Genomic DNA, 17,753 nt, shown 5'->3' with positions numbered 1-17,753 from the left:
CAGAGAGTCCCTGTCTCAGAAAAACAAACACACAAAAATAAAGCAATCCTCAGTCGTGAGGTCGCTGCCCGTAGATCGTAAGCCAGATCCACCCAAGGGGCCTTCAGTGTGAGTGGGCGGCCCTCCCTAGGCTAGGTATGCAGGGGACAGCCACACCTTGCTTGGCTCTCTCTAAGCTACACGCACTGGCACTGAGCCAGATGAAAGCGTGACCCCCCCCCAACTGTGAACACACCCTCCCAAGAAAGCTGCGTGTATCTGACTGTGAAGGAAAACTCCCCACAGGAACCTGTGTCTGCGAAGCCTGGTGAGCTGGTTACAACCTCAGGACAGTGGAGAAGTTGGAATGTTGCCAGTCCAGAGGCAAACTTCCTTATCAATCTATATCAAAGTCAACATCTTGGAACAACAGATAAAAACCTAATTACTGATTCAGCAGGCCTACCAGCTCCTATCAGTCCAAAAGCCAAGGGTGTCATCCGACAGCATTTTAGGCCTATGGAATAGTTCCCACCACCTCCCTGAAGTACCCGCCAATGTATTTTAAACTTGCCTTAACGGATTAGAGTCTCTGTTCTTCGGAACTATACAGACTCCATGAAACTGCTTCTATGTTGGAATATGGAATTTGGGGTTACCTAAGTCTGTGTTCCCAGGTCATGATCACTCAAAGTGGTTCCAGAACTTTTTCTGAGCAGGGTAAGAAAGTTCCTACTTTGGTAGATACGTTTTTTGGTCTGCTTTCAAAGAACTTGGTGTAGGTATCTAGCTTGTTTTCTTTGAAAGCATTCTGGTCTGGATTGTTTGGCTTGTTGCTTACCTTCGGCTTTCGAAAGGCAGTTTAGATTCTGACTGATTAGCATGTTTTCAGAATTTTGCCTTTGAAGGCATTTTGGTTTTTGTTTTAGTAGTCTTGGTTTTCATAGTCTTTGAAATATTTTCATTTATTATCATTGGCCTTTGTCACCTGACATTCCTCCTCAGATTCATAGTTAGTTCTGTTCTTCTGTTTTCCTATGACTCTGGCAATCCTTTTAGCTGAGGAATTTTATGGGTGCCTGGTGGTAAAAAGACACCAAAACAAGAGGCACGCGTTACCTCCCACCCAAGAGTATGCAGGTGTCAGGAAGGACCCCCAGGATGTACCCGTCCCCGGCGCAGAAGCATCTGTACTGGCTTGCCCTGGGAGACACAAATGAGGACTGGTCGCCCAGTGTCTGAGCTATGCAGGACACCCCAAGACCCACTCGGAGAAGACATCTGGGGTGAAGGCACCACTTAAACTGACCCAAAACACATTCCCTAGCTAGAGTAGCTAGGCCACTTTTCAGGAGAACAGAAAAATGGAAATATGGAGAACAAGGTTTCACAGAAGGAAGAAATGCATGAGCACAGCTACCACTAGGTACCACGGGGCATGGTACTTATTAACTTGCATGTATTAGGGAAAACAGGTAACTACCCCAAACTGGTTTATCTTGCTTGCTTAACAAAGTAAGTCCTAGGCAATCAAGTTGTCTCCTTAAACAAACAAACAAAATTTAAAAACCCACAAATAGGCAGCCTGCTTTAATTAAAATGTAAAATATCTGTTAATAACAACAAAACCCTGATAATATTGGTAATTCGTAATAAAAAAGACAACTTAAAAAATTCATGAGCAGGCGCTGGAGAGATGACTCAGAGGTTAAGAGCACTGGTTACTCTTCCTAAGGTCCTGAGTTCAATTCCCAGCATCCACATGGTCACTCACAACCATCTGTAATAAGATTTGGTCCCCTCTTCTGGCCTGAATTCATATAAAACACTGTATATTTAATAAATAAATCTTTTTAAAAAATTCATGAGCAGCTGGGCATTAGTGGCACACGCCTTTAATCCCAGCACTCGGGAGGCAGAGGCAGGCAGATCTCTGAGTTCGAAGCCAGCCTGGTCTACAAGAGCGAGTTCCAGGACAGGCTCCAAAGCTACACAGAGAAACCCTGTCTCGAAAAACCAAAAATAAAATGAAAAAAAATTTCATGATCTCTCTGGGCTTGGGCTTAGGTCCCAGACACATGGCTAAAAGCACCATGAAGGTCGGATTGTCAGGAAATACGGGACCCGCTATCATGCCTCCTCCGGAAAATGGTGAAGAAAATTGAAATCAGCCAGCACACCAAGTACACTTGCTCCTTCTGCGGCAAGACCAAGGTGAAGAGATGAGCCGCTGGCATCCGGCTCTGTGGTTCCTGCATGAAAACAGTGGCTGGTGGGGCCCGGACTGCAACACTACTCCTGCAATCACAATCACAGTGCCGTCTGCCATCGGGAGACTGAAGGACCGTGGAAGTGTACCACCTGAGACCTGCCTAGCCTCTAATAAATGGGTTAATTTACATTAAAATGCACGTGTTAAATTAGAAACTCAAGGATTAATCAAAAGGAATTTTTAGAGTTTATATAAGCTGACCTCGCTTATTTTTGTTTGTTTGTTTTTGGTATTTCAAGACAAGGTTTCCCTATGTAGCCCTAGTTGCCCTGGAACTCACTCTGTAGACCAGGCTAGCTTCGAACTCACAGAGATCCTCCTGCGGCTGCTTCCCAAATGCTTGGGTTAAAGGTGTGCACCACCGCAGCCTGGCCTTACTTTGATTCATCTCTGAGGTCTCCCTTAGCAGATTTGGGGTTTTTTCTTTTGACTGCTTGCACATTGAGACATCTCAGCTTGGTCAGCAGGGAGATCCCTACAGTTTAGGGGGCCACCTCAGGCTAAGGGAAGCTAAATCTGCTTCTCTCGAAACATCCTGGGACTTCATTGAGACCCATCTTCAAGCATCTTGGTGAGGTTTTATTTGACTGGTGGATCCTGTTACACGTGGGTTCTATTGTTCCTTTATTCCTTTCTTCCTAACAAGAAACCCACTGAACATGTGCATGCCGCCAACATCAAAAACAGACATTTCCCTAGACCTGCCCATACTCTGCTCCCTGCTCATACAACACGCGGCGTTTCTGGAGAACAGCACACATCGGATCCACCTGTGGCCGATCTGACAGCTACAAAGACTCTAAAGACACATTGTGTGTCTCTCACTGAGGCTGAGCCTGCTGAAGCACTGCCCCAAGGCTAGTGGAGTTTCCCTGGGAGCTCGTTCCGGGTAAGACGAGGGTGTCAGATAGGGAGGGGACCTGTCTTTCTGAAAGAGACTGCAAACAATTCCAGCAACCTGCCAGACACCTTACAGGATGGAGACTAAAGCCAACAAGGATGAGTCAGTCGGTGGTGGGCTTGGACGCTCACACCTTTGTCTCTACGGAACTTTTTCTTGCTCCGGGAGGTGTACTTAAAAGGTTTGCTGGACCTCTGTCCCCGTCTCCCAGTGTGAAGACATTGAATGAGATGAGCCTCCCTTTTCTGCTTTTTACCTTTCGTTTACCTTGGTTTTGAGACAGAGTTTCTCTGTGTAACCCTGACTGTCCTGGACTCTGTATGTAGTCCAGGTTGACCTTGAACTCACAGAGATCCCCCTGCCTCTGCCTCTGCGTGCTGGGATTAAAGGCGTGCGCCACCACTGCCTGGCTCTGCTTTCTACTTTTAGTTGGCTTATTGTGGAAGGGTGGCTAGACCTGACTTGGCACAAGTTGTGACTACTAAGTCACCTGCTAGAAAGCAGCATGGGACACACACACACACACACACACACACACACACACACACCTATTCCATCTTAGGTGTGAGGCTGTCGTTCCAGGCAATCTCCTCCACCTTCCTGAATCCACCTACAACCCACTCCCCCACTTGATGTCCTCATGTTGCCGCACAAGACTCTGGCCTCATCATTCCCATAGCAAACTCCTGAGAGACAGAAAGGCAGATGGCGTTAGTATTTAGGCATCTGTACTGGCCTGCCCTTGGAGTTCTGACAGGATGTGCCCTCAGCTGTGGCCACTAAGAGCACCACCTGTGCACATTCACTATGCTCCCTTTAAAAAGGCCCTGTCCACCTCCCATCCCACTTTCTCTTCCTCTCCCTCTCTCTCTTTCTCTCTCTGCCTCTCTTTCTTTCTTCCTTCCTTCCTGTCTTTTTTATTATGTAGCCCAGGCTGGCCTTGAACTCCTGATCCTCCTGCCTCCACCCCCTTCAGCAAATCCTACCAGCATGTACACCACAGCTGGCAGTCTGCCTCTCTTTCCTCTCTCCCACTGCTCCTGCTCTCAGAGGCCAATCTCCCCCTCCCCTCTCCCCTTTTTATAATCCCTCTCCCCTAATTAAAACAAAACCCATCCACTTGAACTCTGCATGGCATCTTTCTCTCTCAGATGGAGGCAGCGACAGGCGTGGTGACCAAGAAAAGCCACTGCTGACAGCCTGAGAGTAAGGAAGCTAGCTGGAAAGAGCAGGTCCTGTGTGGGAACACCAGACCTTGAGCAGAGACCCACTTCCCCTTCTGCCTGGGAGTAGGCAGCTATAAGACAATGTTTAGTAAAAACATGTTTACTAAAAACGATACAATAAGTTCCTGGCCACTTCCCCTTCTGCCTGGGAGTAGGCAGCTGTAAGACAATGTTTAGTAAAAACATGTTTACTAAAAATGATACAATAAGTTCCTAGGAAAGGCCTTCCCACGGAAACCGCCCTGACCTCGACCTTGTCCAGAGACTAACCGCACCTTCAAAAAACCCACACACATCCACCTCTGGTGTCAGAGCAGAACCAGCCAGGGTAGAGGAGAGAGCAGAAGCTTCTCTGGTGGGAGCTTTTCTTAGGAAGTTTTTCTTGAACCTTTTTGGAGCCTGTTTAAAGTTCTCTTTATATCATTGAACGAGTCTCTGTGTTATCAATACCCGACACCCTCCGCACGTTCTCGGACACAGGCCGCGCAGCAGACGTGACAATTGGAGGTCCCACCGAGATCGCGAAAGTGAGGTAAGTGGACGGGGTTAAGAAACTATGGGGAATAGTTCCGGGAAGCTAGAATCATTACAGTATCAACTAAAAAAGTTACTTAAAGAACATGGGACTGCAGTCAAGTCTAAAACCCTAGAAGGCTTTCTACAATCGATCGAACGAGCCAGTCCATGGTTCATTACTGGGGGAAGCTTAAACATTCCAGATTGGGAGGAGGTTCGCCGTGATCTTCATAGACTTTTACGAAAAGAGGGATCTGAGTCCTTGCCCCCTACGACATTCTCCTTATGGAGATTAGTGAGGGGAGCACTTTTGACAGATAAGGTTCGTCACCGCCAGGTAGTTCAGGACACAAAAGAGGCTTTTTTAGAGTTACAAGAGACTGAGACTCAAGCCTCCTTGAGTTCAGGGGCAGAGAGTGATGATGAAGAGACCGTGACTGAAACTAGAGGCTCCATTGTTAGTGAGGATGAGGAGGAGTCTCTTAGTAACAACAAAAAAACGGGTAGACATCTCCGGGCGCGACCCAAAAAGAAGGACTCCGGTCAGAATCGGTTATATCCTTCTCTATCAGATCTAGAAAAGGGAAGTAGCTCAGACTCAGACTCGTCACAATCTGAAAAGGAACGGTTACTTGCTGAGATCGTGGCCCTTAAAAAAGAACTAAAAAAGATTCTAATTAAGGAAAGACAGGACAGGGAGAGAAACCCTTCCCCATACTCTGAAAAAAGGGACTCCTCCTATGAGATAACCCAGTCCTTCTCGGACCTGGAGGGAAGACCCAGAGGAGGGGTCCAATGCTGCCCAGTGGTGGCCCCAGTAATGGAAGTGCCAGATCCGAACAATTCTGGACAGGTCATTCGGCGTCATAACCCTTTAAATTTTAAGGATATAAAACAACTTAAAGAGGCAACTTTAAATTATGGAGCACAGGCTCCCTTTACACTTTCCTTAATGGAATCTTTTGCGTCTCTTAATTTGACACCTGGCGATTGGCAGCAGCTTTGCAGAGCAGCTCTGTCGGGGGGGAGATTATTTGATTTGGAGAGGTGAGTTTCAGGAAAGATGCAGCCAGACAGCCCAAAGAAATGCACAGGCCGGACAGCCCCAGAGAAATGTGGAGATGCTTACCGGGAGTGGTCAATACGCCACCATTCAGCAACAAATGCAATATGACATCGCAGTCTATGCCCAAGTGGCAGCAGCAGCCCAAGGGGCTTGGAAAGCATTGCCTTCCAAGGAAGGAGGGGATCATCTGTCCAAAGTCCTTCAAGGAACTTCCGAACCTTTTCAAGACTTCGTAGACCGTCTCAGTCAGGTAGCAGAAAGAATATTTGGGGGCATTGGGCCTGCAATGCCAGTCATAAAGCAGATGGCATTTGAAAATGCAAATAAATATTGTAAGGAAGCCCTTCGCCCCTATCGCAATAAAAGTCTAAATGACTATATCCGGATCTGTAGGGATATTGATGGGAACTTCATCCAGGGCCAAGTGTTAGCTGCTGCTATTCGGCCCCAAGTGGGGAAAGAAAGACCTACTCTGGGAAGGAGAAAAACATGTTTTAGCTGCGGTAGGGAGGGACACTTCCGTAGAGAGTGCCCTCAAAATAGTACTACGGGTCTCAAGAGACCTGGTTTATGCCCCCGTTGTCGAAGGGGATATCATTGGGCCAATAACTGCTACTCTAAAACTGACAGGGAGGGAAATTTCCTTTCTGCTAATAATAATCAGGGAAACGGGAGGAGGGCCCCGCCCCAGGGCCCCAAAACCAATGTGTACGGGGCAATGACCCCTGCTCTGGGCAGTGGCAGGACTCATTTTCTCCCCCAGAGCAACCCCTTCATATCTCAGACCTCCTTAGAGCCACCTCGGGGAGTGCAGGATTGGACCTCGCTCCCTCTGCCCGGGCAATCCTAACACCGGAAATGGGGATCCAGGCCCTCCCTACTGGGGTGCATGGGCCATTGCCCCCAGGCACGGTCGGACTACTTTTGGGACGGTCCAGTACTATTCTTCGAGGCATCCAGGTACACCCCGGTGTTATAGACCAGGATAGTGAGGGGGAGATTAAAATAATGACATCAGTGGGCAGTGGGGTTGTTGCCATCCCTGCAGGAGAACGGATTGCTCAGATACTCCTTCTCCCTACAGCTCCTTGTGAGGCTAGAAAAATTAAAGAGAAAAGGGGCAACCAAGGTTTTGGAAGTACCGGCCCGGCAGCATTTTGGGTAGCCACTATGGAGAACCGCCCCCAGCTTACATTAAAGATAGAAGGCAAGTCCTTTAGGGGCGTCTTAGATTCTGGGGCAGATTTCTCTGTCCTCTCAGATAAATTCTGGCCCCCCACCTGGCCGAAAGAGGAAGGGACAGTGACCCTCCAGGGAATAGGACAGGCTGTGCCCCAAAAAGCCTCAGAATCTTAAAGTGGCAAGACTCTGAAGGCCACACAGGGCTTTTCCAGCCATATGTTTTGCCTGGCCTCCCTATTAACCTCTGGGGACGGGACCTCATGCAAGAAATGGGAGTGGTCCTCACCACTCAGGCACCCAAGTCCAAAAGCAGGGGCCCCCAGATGATGCAAGGGAGGGGCTGGAGCCCGGGGAGGGAACTAGGTAAACTAGAACAGGGAGAGGTTTGCCCTGTGGCATCCCTCCCTTTGGAGACCAGGGCCCCAGGGGATAGGAAGGGTTTTGGCCATTTTTGATGAGGGTCACTGTTGCGCCGCCAGCCCCCATACCCATCACATGGCTATCAGATGATCCGGTATGGGTGGAACAGTGGCCCTTACCAGCGGAGAAACTAAGGGCGGCTCACCAGCTAGTTCAAGAACAATTGGAGGCAGGTCATTTGGTTCCTTCCACGTCCCCTTGGAATACCCCTATATTTGTAATAAAAAAATCTTCAGGGAAATGGAGGTTACTACAAGACTTGAGGGCCGTGAATGCGACCATGCAGCCTATGGGGGCTCTGCAGCCTGGCTTGCCCGTGCCTGTGGCCATTCCTAAAGACTGGCATTTGATTGTTATTGATTTGAAGGATTGCTTCTTTTCTATTCCCTTGCATTCTCAAGATAGTCCTCGGTTTGCATTTAGCCTTCCTGCGATTAACTTTAGGGAGCCTGCCCTTCGCTTCCAATGGGTGGTGCTCCCCCAAGGGATGGCTAATAGTCCAACTATATGCCAGATTTATGTAGCTGCCTGTTTAGATCCCCTCAGACGTAAGTTCCCTGATCTTTACATTATCCACTACATGGATGATATTCTTTTGGCCGCGGCCGAAGAAAGACAATGTTACATAGCCTTTGCAGAGCTACAGGAGCTTCTGGAGGCCCGAGGATTTATTTTGGCTCCTGAAAAGATCCAAAAGAGACCCCCTTATACTTATTTGGGTCATCAAATTCAACAAACTGGCCTCCGGCCACAAAGACTCCAAATCGATTGTTCAAATTTAAAAACACTTCATGATTGGCAGAGATTCTTGGGAGAGGTGCAATGGTTTCGCCCTTCTCTTTCTATTAAAACAGGGGCTCTTAAAGCGCTTTATGATATTCTTCCTGGGGACCCTGCTCCAACTTCCCCTAGACAGATTACCCCAGAGGCCAGGGAAGCCCTACAATTGTTGTTAAGAAGTATAGAGCAAGCCCACCTTCGGCGTATAGATTATGGGCAGCCCCTTGTTCTGGTTGTACTTTCATCTAGCTTTTCGCCCACTGCCGTGTTTTGGCAGACTGGTCCTATTTATTGGGTACATTTGTCAGCCTCCCCTAAGAAGGTAGTGACCCCTTACTATGATCTCATTTTACAATTGTTGTGGAAGGCACACAAGTTTAGCATTCAAACCTTTGGAAAGAGTCCTGATAAAATTATCCTTCCTTATGGTAAGGAGGAGGTGGAACATCTACAGATCTTCCATGATGGGTGGACCCTGTTTATTACATCTACAGGCGCACAGTTTGATAACCAATATCCCAACAGCCCCTTGATGTCTTTTTTCAAACAACACCCTGTGATCTTTCCCAAGATTTTAAAGGAGAACCCTCTAGTTGGAGCTCGCTCAGTCTTTACAGACGGCTCCTCCAAGGGTTTCGCAGTGGTGGTTTCTTCTCAGGTGCAGAAGAGGGTACCCATAGGGCAGATGTCAGCACAAGCCGCCGAGTTGTTTGCATGCTTGATGGCTTTCCAAATGTTTGAGGGAGAGCCCTTTAATTTATATACTGATAGTGTTTATGTTGCCAACATTGTTAGACCTTTAGAAACTTCTCCATATGTTCTTCCAACCTCCCAGGTTCGTTCCTTATTAGTTCAGCTCCAACATCTTATTTGGCAGCGCATCCACCCTGCTTATGTGGGATTTATTCGTGCACATACTAACCTTCCAGGACCCCTTGCCCAGGGCAATGAAATTGCTGACTCCTTGACCCGCCCTAGGGTCTTATTTACTCAGGAGCAGCTGGCCCACCAGCTCCATGAGAGGTATCATCTAAATGCCCGCTCCATTAAATTTCACACTGGGTGCCCCTTATCCATAGCTACACAGATTACCTCTCAGTGCCCTGATTGTGCCCCTTATCATAATTCTCCCAATGAGGGGGTAAATCCCCGGGGCCTCAGGGCCAACCATCTCTGGCAAATGGATGTCACTCACCTGCCACAGGCAGGGAAATTAAAATACATGCATGTCTCGGTGGATACGTATTCTAAACTGATTTTTGCCTCTCTCCACTCAGGAGAGAAGATTAAAGATGTTATTTCTCATTGCCTGCAGGCCTTTGCCTACATGGGTGTTCCAGATGCCCTAAAAACGGACAATGGCCCTGCCTATGCCAGCAATCGCTTTGCTGCCTTTTGCAGGGAACATCACATTGTCCATTCTTTTGGTATTCCTCACAACCCCACGGGACAGGCTATTGTGGAGCGCACCCATGCCACTCTCAAACAGTATTTTAAGAAAATAAAAAAGGGGGAGTATGTTACCTCCCCCAATATTCAGTTATCCACCATACTTTACATTTTAAATTTTTTGACCATAGACCATAATAATTTGTCTGCTATGGAGAGACATTGGAACAAACCCTCCCAGTCCTTGGGATGGGTCAGATGGAAGGATTTGATTACAGGAAAATGGCAGCCACCCACTCCCCTACTAGCTAGGGTCCGAGGGGCTGTTTGTGTTTTCCCTCCAGGAAGTGAGAAGCCCATTTGGGTCCCCGAACGGTACATCAGGCATGTCGACCCCAATACTACTCCGGATACTAGGAATGCTCACCATGATAAAGATCCAACCATTGCTGAACACTCAGGTAAGTGAAATATGGGCGTTGGTGAGGATTCCCCCCCATGTTAATGCCAGTTAGTCATTCCAGCTCCCTGTTCATCAATTTTTATAACACCAATAATACATTGGAAGCGGCTGCTGCCAATGAGATTAAAAAGTCAGAAACTAGACATTCTGAGTTTCCCCTCCTAAGCCTGATACCAGGGTCAGGAAGTAGGGGAATCCAAGAGATTCCCAGCGGCATACGCTTTTAATCCCAACACACCTTTATGCAAGTCCCAGGACAGCCTCCAAACAATACAGAGAAACCCTGACTCAAAAAAAAAAAAAATTGGTACTGGTATTAATTAAAGAAAAAGACAAAGACAAAGGTATATGGAATGAAAAATTTTGTTTACATTTAAGTTCTATTTTGTGAGTCATCTCTAAAAACTTTTGGCCAAAAGCCTGGCCTCTCTACCTTGCATCTACAGAGTTACAAGGAGTAGGTACGGCTGTACCCCATGACTGTAGCTCAAATGAAGGAATGATAAAAACATATAGGACTTTTTAACCTTTTTAGTTCAAGGATTGGCTGGAGTTGTTCTTTTACATAGATTTCAATTAAGGAAGCTTCATTGCAACAGACTAATCATGACCTAGGGAAAAAGGATGACTAAAAGATGCATGTATGTTCTGAATGTATGGTGTGGCCACACCGGTATGTATGAAATGTGATTGCGAATGTGTGAGTGTGAACTGCTTATATGATTAAAAGGATACTTAAATCCCTTCAAAAATAGTTAAGAAGCTACCTAGATTGCGTTAAATATAGCCAAAAGGAACATCCAGCCAGTCTGTTAATGTTTTAACAGAAAAATTTAAGATACAAATGAGGCCTTGTCAGCTAGTGAGAGTTCTACAGGTTAGATTGGGAAAGACTGCTCACAGACTTCAAATAATTTTCAAAAGTTATTTAGTAAGCCCAATTTACCTAGATAGTTAACCAAGGAGGGTAGACAAATCCTTCTACTGTTATGGTCCAGCTTCAACAGTTCAAAAAAGAAAATTTTTTTAGAAAATAAAAAAGGGGGAATAATGTCCCCAGTCCCCACATGACTCATCAAATAATACACTCCTCATTTAAAAATTTTATAATGTGAATGCCAGTGAGCTTCAGACAGATTCTGGCATGATGGAACTTGAGCAACCATTGCTCAGGTCAAATGGAGACATCCATACACTAGACAGTGGAGAAGACCCTAATTTGGGGTCGAGGGTATGTTTGTGTTTTCTTGCAGGGAAAGAATAAAGCTTCAGCAACTGTCAGACCATTTAGTGAGATGCATGGAGCAGAGAAAAACTGGACCTGAGACCATGGGAGCCTACCTAAGCCAGTTTGAGTGAGATCTCCTAAATCAATGTTCCTGACCATTGATGTCATCGAATCTACAGCCCAAGAAAGAAAGAAAACAGTCAGTTCGAGATTTCCAGTTTCTCAACAGACCTGCTGCATCAACCTTCCGGACCCATGAGTTTTCATCATGAAGCTAACAGAGAAAAAAGGACCCATTTAAAGCATTTGGACATTGGTATGGACTATGAAGTGGCAAAAGCCTCTTTTCAGTATTTGAACAGGACATGGTCACTTGATGGTTCCTATTTCTGAAATCACGACTAGGCCAGTGTATTTTTCTGGAGAAATGCAACTTGTCCTAATGCGACAACTATTGTTCATATTTTTCATAATGCTACAGGTGTAACATCAATGATTGTGCCCAATGTATCTGTGCAAGTGCACTTTCTAAATGCTTTCCTGAGCAGATCTTGAAACGATTGGAAACTTTATCAAATTGTAAATGTAAATCACATGCGGGTTACCCTTGTAACAGATGAAGGCTGGTAGAATGTTATGGCCCAGATCTGGTGATGGGTATGGTGATGGAGAGGCGCTATGTCAATGGGGGTCCTGGAAATGGTGGCAGTGGCGGTAGGCATTCTGGCTTTATGCCAAGCTCAAACGTGCCTTGTTCCAGAGACAAGAGATCCGTAACCAAGTATTGCTTAGCTTAGCCCATGGCAATCCCGATAGCCATGAAGGTTGGTTACAGATGATTTAAGGTTGGGGTATCTCCGATGACGGGCAACCTGTGGGGAAGACCCCTCCCACCTAAAACAGGGGTTCAAGGTCCCCCAAAGACGGGAAAGGGAGGGTGACCCTACTTGACCTAAGCCAGGAGTGCCTCATTTGAAAATAAAAAGGGGTGAATTGTGGGAACACCAGACCTTGAGCAGAGACCCACTTCCCCTTCTGCCTGGGAGTAGGCAGCTATAAGACAATGTTTAGTAAAAACATGTTTACTAAAAACGATACAATAAGTTCCTGGCCACTTCCCCTTCTGCCTGGGAGTAGGCAGCTGTAAGACAATGTTTAGTAAAAACATGTTTACTAAAAATGATACAATAAGTTCCTAGGAAAGGCCTTCCCACGGAAACCGCCCTGACCTCGACCTTGTCCAGAGACTAACCGCACCTTCAAAAACCCACACACATCCACCTCTGGTGTCAGAGCAGAACCAGCCAGGGGAGAGGAGAGAGCAGAAGCTTCTCTGGTGGGAGCCTTTCTTAGGAAGTTTTCTTGAACCTTTTTGGAGCCTGTTTAAAGTTCTCTTTATATCATTGAACGAGTCTCTGTGTTATCAATACCCGACACCCTCCGCACGTTCTCGGACACAGGCCGCGCAGCAGACGTGACAGTCCTGGTGGTACATGCCTCTAATTCCAGCACCAGGAAGGCAGAGGCAGGTGTGGAGTCTGTTAGTTGGGGACCTGCCTGGGCTGCAGAGCACGGCAGTGTCTAAAAACAGCAACCAGTGAGCCCTAACAGAGAAAACCAACAGCAATGTGGTGGGGCGCTTGCCTGGCATACACTCTGGGTTCAGTTCTCAGTACTGCAGCCTCCCCAACAATTCCCGCTGATGCTTCCACACCTGCAATCCCGACACTCAGGAGGCTTGGAGGTAGAGGCCAAGGACCAGGAGTTCAAGGCTGCCTGGGTTACCTGAGATTCTGTCTCAAAAAACCAAAACCCAACCCAACCAAAACCCAGCCACACAGCAGCACAGAGGTTGAAGCCACTCCCTGGGCAGGGTGGCCCCACCTACCAGGGTCTGTGGGTGATCCAGGAAAGGCCCAGCGGCCCAGCAGCTGTTTAGAAAGACAGATGCAGGAAGTACCTGCCTCCAAACGGCAGGGATGAAAATAAGGTTCAAGGCAGGTTCTGTCACTCTAGAACACCAACAACATGACAAAGCCATTTCCCACGGCCTGTGGGTCACCTCTGGACACACGGCAGACGCTAACACTAAGTCAGCAGGGCCTTGTGGTGGTCCATTTTTGTATAGCTTGGAGAAGCCTGTCCTCACACTGGCTAGAGATAGTGGCGGTGGCAGCCTCCCGGGCCTGAGGCTGCCATGTTTCCAAGTCCTAGGGACCCAGGTGCCATCTCTGCATTTCTCTCCTTCCCAGGCCACTAGGGACACAGCCAAGCTATCTGTCCAGAGCTGGAGTTGGAACCAGAAGTCCTAGTCACTTGACATTGCATCTGGCTTGACTGTGTGGCCTTGGTCCCTCTCAGCACCCTCTCTGAGCCCCAGACAGGGACAACAAGAAGTTGCTAAGTAACTGTGGTCTTACACACTACCCTCTGACACACATCCCAAGAGCAAGCATCTAGATTTACAACCTGTCCTGACCCCTGCAGAGAAACACTGAGATGTCTCTACGGCATCACCCACAACAGCCCAGGGGGAGAACACAGGTGGTGTCTAGAGTTCTAGAAAGAGCCACTAGTCACCCAAGGTCCGACAGGCACTGCCCATTGCAAGTGTCCCCTGGGAAAATGAAGCCAGCGGCACCAGCAGCGAAGAGTGGGCAGAAGGGCGGGCAGAGCCCGCCTCCCCTGGAGCTCGCAGAACCAGCCTCATGGTTGTGAGGCCGCAGCAGGGAGGTCACAGGTGTGCAGCAAAGCCCCAACCCGGAGACGGCAGCACAATTAATACTCCTGGTCCCATCTCAGGTGGTGTTAAAGCTATTCATGACTGATCAAAAGGCTGGTTTTAGCATATGTATGTGCAGATGTTGGTTTTTCTAGACAGGGTTTCTCTATGTAGTCCTGACTGTCCTGGAACTCACTTTGTAGACCAGGCTGACCTTGAACTCACAGAGTGCTGGGATTAAAGGCTCTCTCTCTCTCTCTCTCTCTCTCTCTCTCTCTCTCTCTCTCTCTCTCTCGTGTGTGTGTGTGTGTGTGTGTGTGTGTGTTAAGCACCCTCCTCACAACTATGTTTTCAGGGATCATTTCTATAGATCATAAAGCTCTCCCCTCTGTACGCAGGGTTAGGGAATACAGATGATTTCTGCATGTTTCTCCTGAAAAATAAAAACAAAACAAAATGGTGACAGAAACCTGGTTCTAAAGGACTACGTATGGCTTTGCATGCCACCGAGCAAAGAGGAGGAGATGAGGCTGAGCCGGCGATGCACAACCTCACCTGGCACTCTTGTTTTGTTTTTGGGTTTCTCCGTGTGGCCCTGGCCTTCCTGGAGCTCAGCTGGCCTCAGATGATGTGAGAGGCTCAGCTCCTCCTGGGAGTGGGTGAGAAGAGCTGGCTCTCCCATCAGACTGCCTTTGATGGCATGGCCCCGTCTCCGTTGGTTGATGGAACCATCTGGTTTTTCCCTTTGAAGACGACTCCAGGGCCCTTACAATGCTGTGTGTTATTTGTTTCTCTATTAGATAAACAGATTCTCAAGTATTTGTCTAGTAGAACAAGGTTTGTAATTTAGCAGAAATATCCATGTCCACATCATTCTCTAAATGGATTTTGTATACTTACAGCAATGATGCTTAAAAGCAAGGGCTTTGTGTGATAAGAAAATATATTTAATCACAGGTTTTGTTTTGTTGTTTGTTTTGGGGACAGGGTCTCACTATGTAACCCTGACTGGCCTGGAACTCGTAGAAATCCACCTGCCTCTTGCCTCCTGAGTGCTGGGACTACTGTCGTGTACCACCAAGCCTGGCCCTAATATTATCTTACTTTTGATCCCTCCAAAATTGATAAAAAGTGAATGCTTTTTCTAACCAACCATTTCAAGGTACCTGTTATAATGACTTAAATCTTAATAAATAATTTTAATTTTGTTAAGAAAACAAGAACTATTAATGTAGTTTACCTATGTTTATAACTGTTGGATATCTAAGATAACCATATGTTTTTCTATGTTTTACATACAGCCTCCTTGTTGGGGAAAGTCCTGTGCATTTGTCAATAAAGCACTGTCTGGCCAATAGGGAATCAAGATAGGAGGGACTAGGAGACCAGAAGGACTCTGGGTAGGAGAAACACAAGAGTCAACATGTAACCCCATGGGGTAGGAAGCCCGGAACTATTCTCCGGTAAGAAACATACTTAGATTAACAATTATGGGGTAAGCTGGGCGTTGGTGGTGCACGCCTTTAATCCCAGCACTCGGGAGGCAGAGGCAGGTGGATCTCTGTGAGTTCGAGGCCAGCCTGGTCTACAAAGTGAGTTCCAGGACAGCCTCCAAAGCTACAGAGAAACCCTGTCTCAAAAAATCAAAAAAAAAAAAAAAAAAAACAATTATGGGGTAATTACTTAAGTCAGAGCTAGCCAGTAAGAAACAAGCAAGGCCAACAGCTGCATAATTAATATAGCCTCCTGTGTGTTTATTTGGGACTGATGCGGCTCTAGAACCAGGCTGGCGGGAAGGCTTCTCTCAAGGAAAAAAGCTTCTCTTTACACCTCCTAAGTTCTTATTTAAAATCACTTCATTAAAATTGTTCTCCAATTTTTGTAGCAACAATAATAATGTTATGCTTAAAGTGTGTTGTAAATGATATTTAAAAGTAAATATAGTTGTGCCAGGCGTGCCTTTAATCCCGGCACTCAGGAGGCAGAGGAACATGGATCTCAGTGAGCTTGGTCTACAGAGGAAGTTGAGGCGCTGTCTCATTGTATTACCATCCTCACATATTCAACCACTCTTCACCTTATTTATTTTTCTGTTTTGTTTTTTTGAGGCAGGGTCTCACCATGTAGCCCTGACTGTCGTGGAACTCACTATGTAGAACAGGCTGGTCTTGAACTCATAGAGATCCACCTGCCTCTTGTCTCCTGAGTGCTGAGCCTCCTGACTGAGTCTGGGCAGCGACTTCTCCTCCTCCTCTTCCTTCAGATCTACTTACTTCACCATTGTGTGTGTGGGTGTTTTGGCTACGGGTATGTCTGTGTACCACATGCACACGCCATGCCTGTGGAGGCCAGAAGAGGGCGCTGGATCACCTGGAGCTGGAGTCACAGACCCTTGTGAGCTGCCATGTGGGTGCTGGGAATGGAACCCTGGTCCTGTGGAAGAGCAGCCCCTGCTCTAAAGGGCTGAGCCATCTCTCCAGCCCCAGGCATGGGCTTCTTATGAGAGAGACCCAGAGTTTCTTTTGATTTTAAGGGATACACCTATTATCCCTCCCTTGCCTTAGGCTGGGGGTCGTGTGCAGGGAAAACAAGTATAGAGAAGCCTTGAGTTTTTGTTTGTTTCTTTTTTGAGACAGGGTTTCTCTGTATTGTTTTGGAGGCTGTCCTGGAACTCACTCTGGTTTGTTTTTTGTTTTTTTTTTTTTTCTGAGACAGGGTTTCTCTGTGGCTTTGGAGGCTGTCCTGGAACTCACTCTGTAGACCAGGCTGGCCTCGAACTCACAGAGACCCGCCTGCCTCTGCCTCCTGAGTGCTGGAATTAAAGGCGTGTGCCACCAACACCCAGCACCTTGAATTTTTTTTTCTCTCCCTTGACCTGGTAGCAGGACTCTAGCAAAAAGGGGCTACCCTGGAGCTGCCTGGAGTTGACCACATCCCTCCTCAGCATTTCCTGGGGATCAGTGAAGCAGCTGTGGGAGCTGGCCAGCTCTGAAGTCACAGGGCTCCGGGAGAGCAGAGGAAGTGACTCCACCTCAGCTGTTGGCTCCTGACCCCCGGCCCCTGGAGCCAGAGACTGGGTTTCCCCACAGCCAGTGACAAGGAAAGCAACCCTCAGGGGTGAAAACTAAAACTAAACTGACTGTATCCGAGTGATCTTTGAAGTCAGACATGCACTGTGGTCCTCGCCCTGCCTCACCCTGGACCTCACCCGGTGGAGGTCAGAGGTCAGCTCCCAGAAGTCCTTTCCTCCTCTTCCACCTTGCTGAGACAGAGACTCTTGCTTCTGGCTGTGTAGGCAAACCGGCTTTTGAACTCCTGCGCCGTTCTCCTGTCCTGGGTTCAAATCTCATTTTAGGAGTTTGTTGATTACAGATGCGGGACACTGTGGGTACCTGGGATGAAACTAAGGTCATTAGGCTTGGGTGGCCATAGCGCTTTACCCACTGAGCTGTCACAAAACAGCGCTGCACACACCGAGTGAGCTTGCCTGCAGTCCCAGTACATGTGTTTGCCATGTGACCCGGAGCAGTCAATGAAGTTCTGACATCTGACAGTGGGGACTGGTCCAAGCAGAGACATCTCCTGACAGTGTCTGTGCTGACTGCCACA

The 17,753-nt window shown here is 47.5% G+C and overlaps 1 pseudogene; it reads left to right on the top strand.

The window, feature by feature from the left end:
* The first annotated feature begins 2,057 nt into the window (after positions 1-2,057).
* On the top strand, positions 2,058-3,381 carry LOC101840224 (annotated as a pseudogene).
* Positions 3,382-17,753: the final 14,372 nt, after the last annotated feature.

Source organism: Mesocricetus auratus, unplaced genomic scaffold (genome assembly GCF_017639785.1).
Source record: "Mesocricetus auratus isolate SY011 unplaced genomic scaffold, BCM_Maur_2.0 Super-Scaffold_100004, whole genome shotgun sequence".
NCBI lineage: Eukaryota > Metazoa > Chordata > Mammalia > Rodentia > Cricetidae > Mesocricetus > Mesocricetus auratus.
Note: the sequence above shows the minus strand (reverse complement) of the source record. Positions and strands in the feature narration are given on the sequence as shown.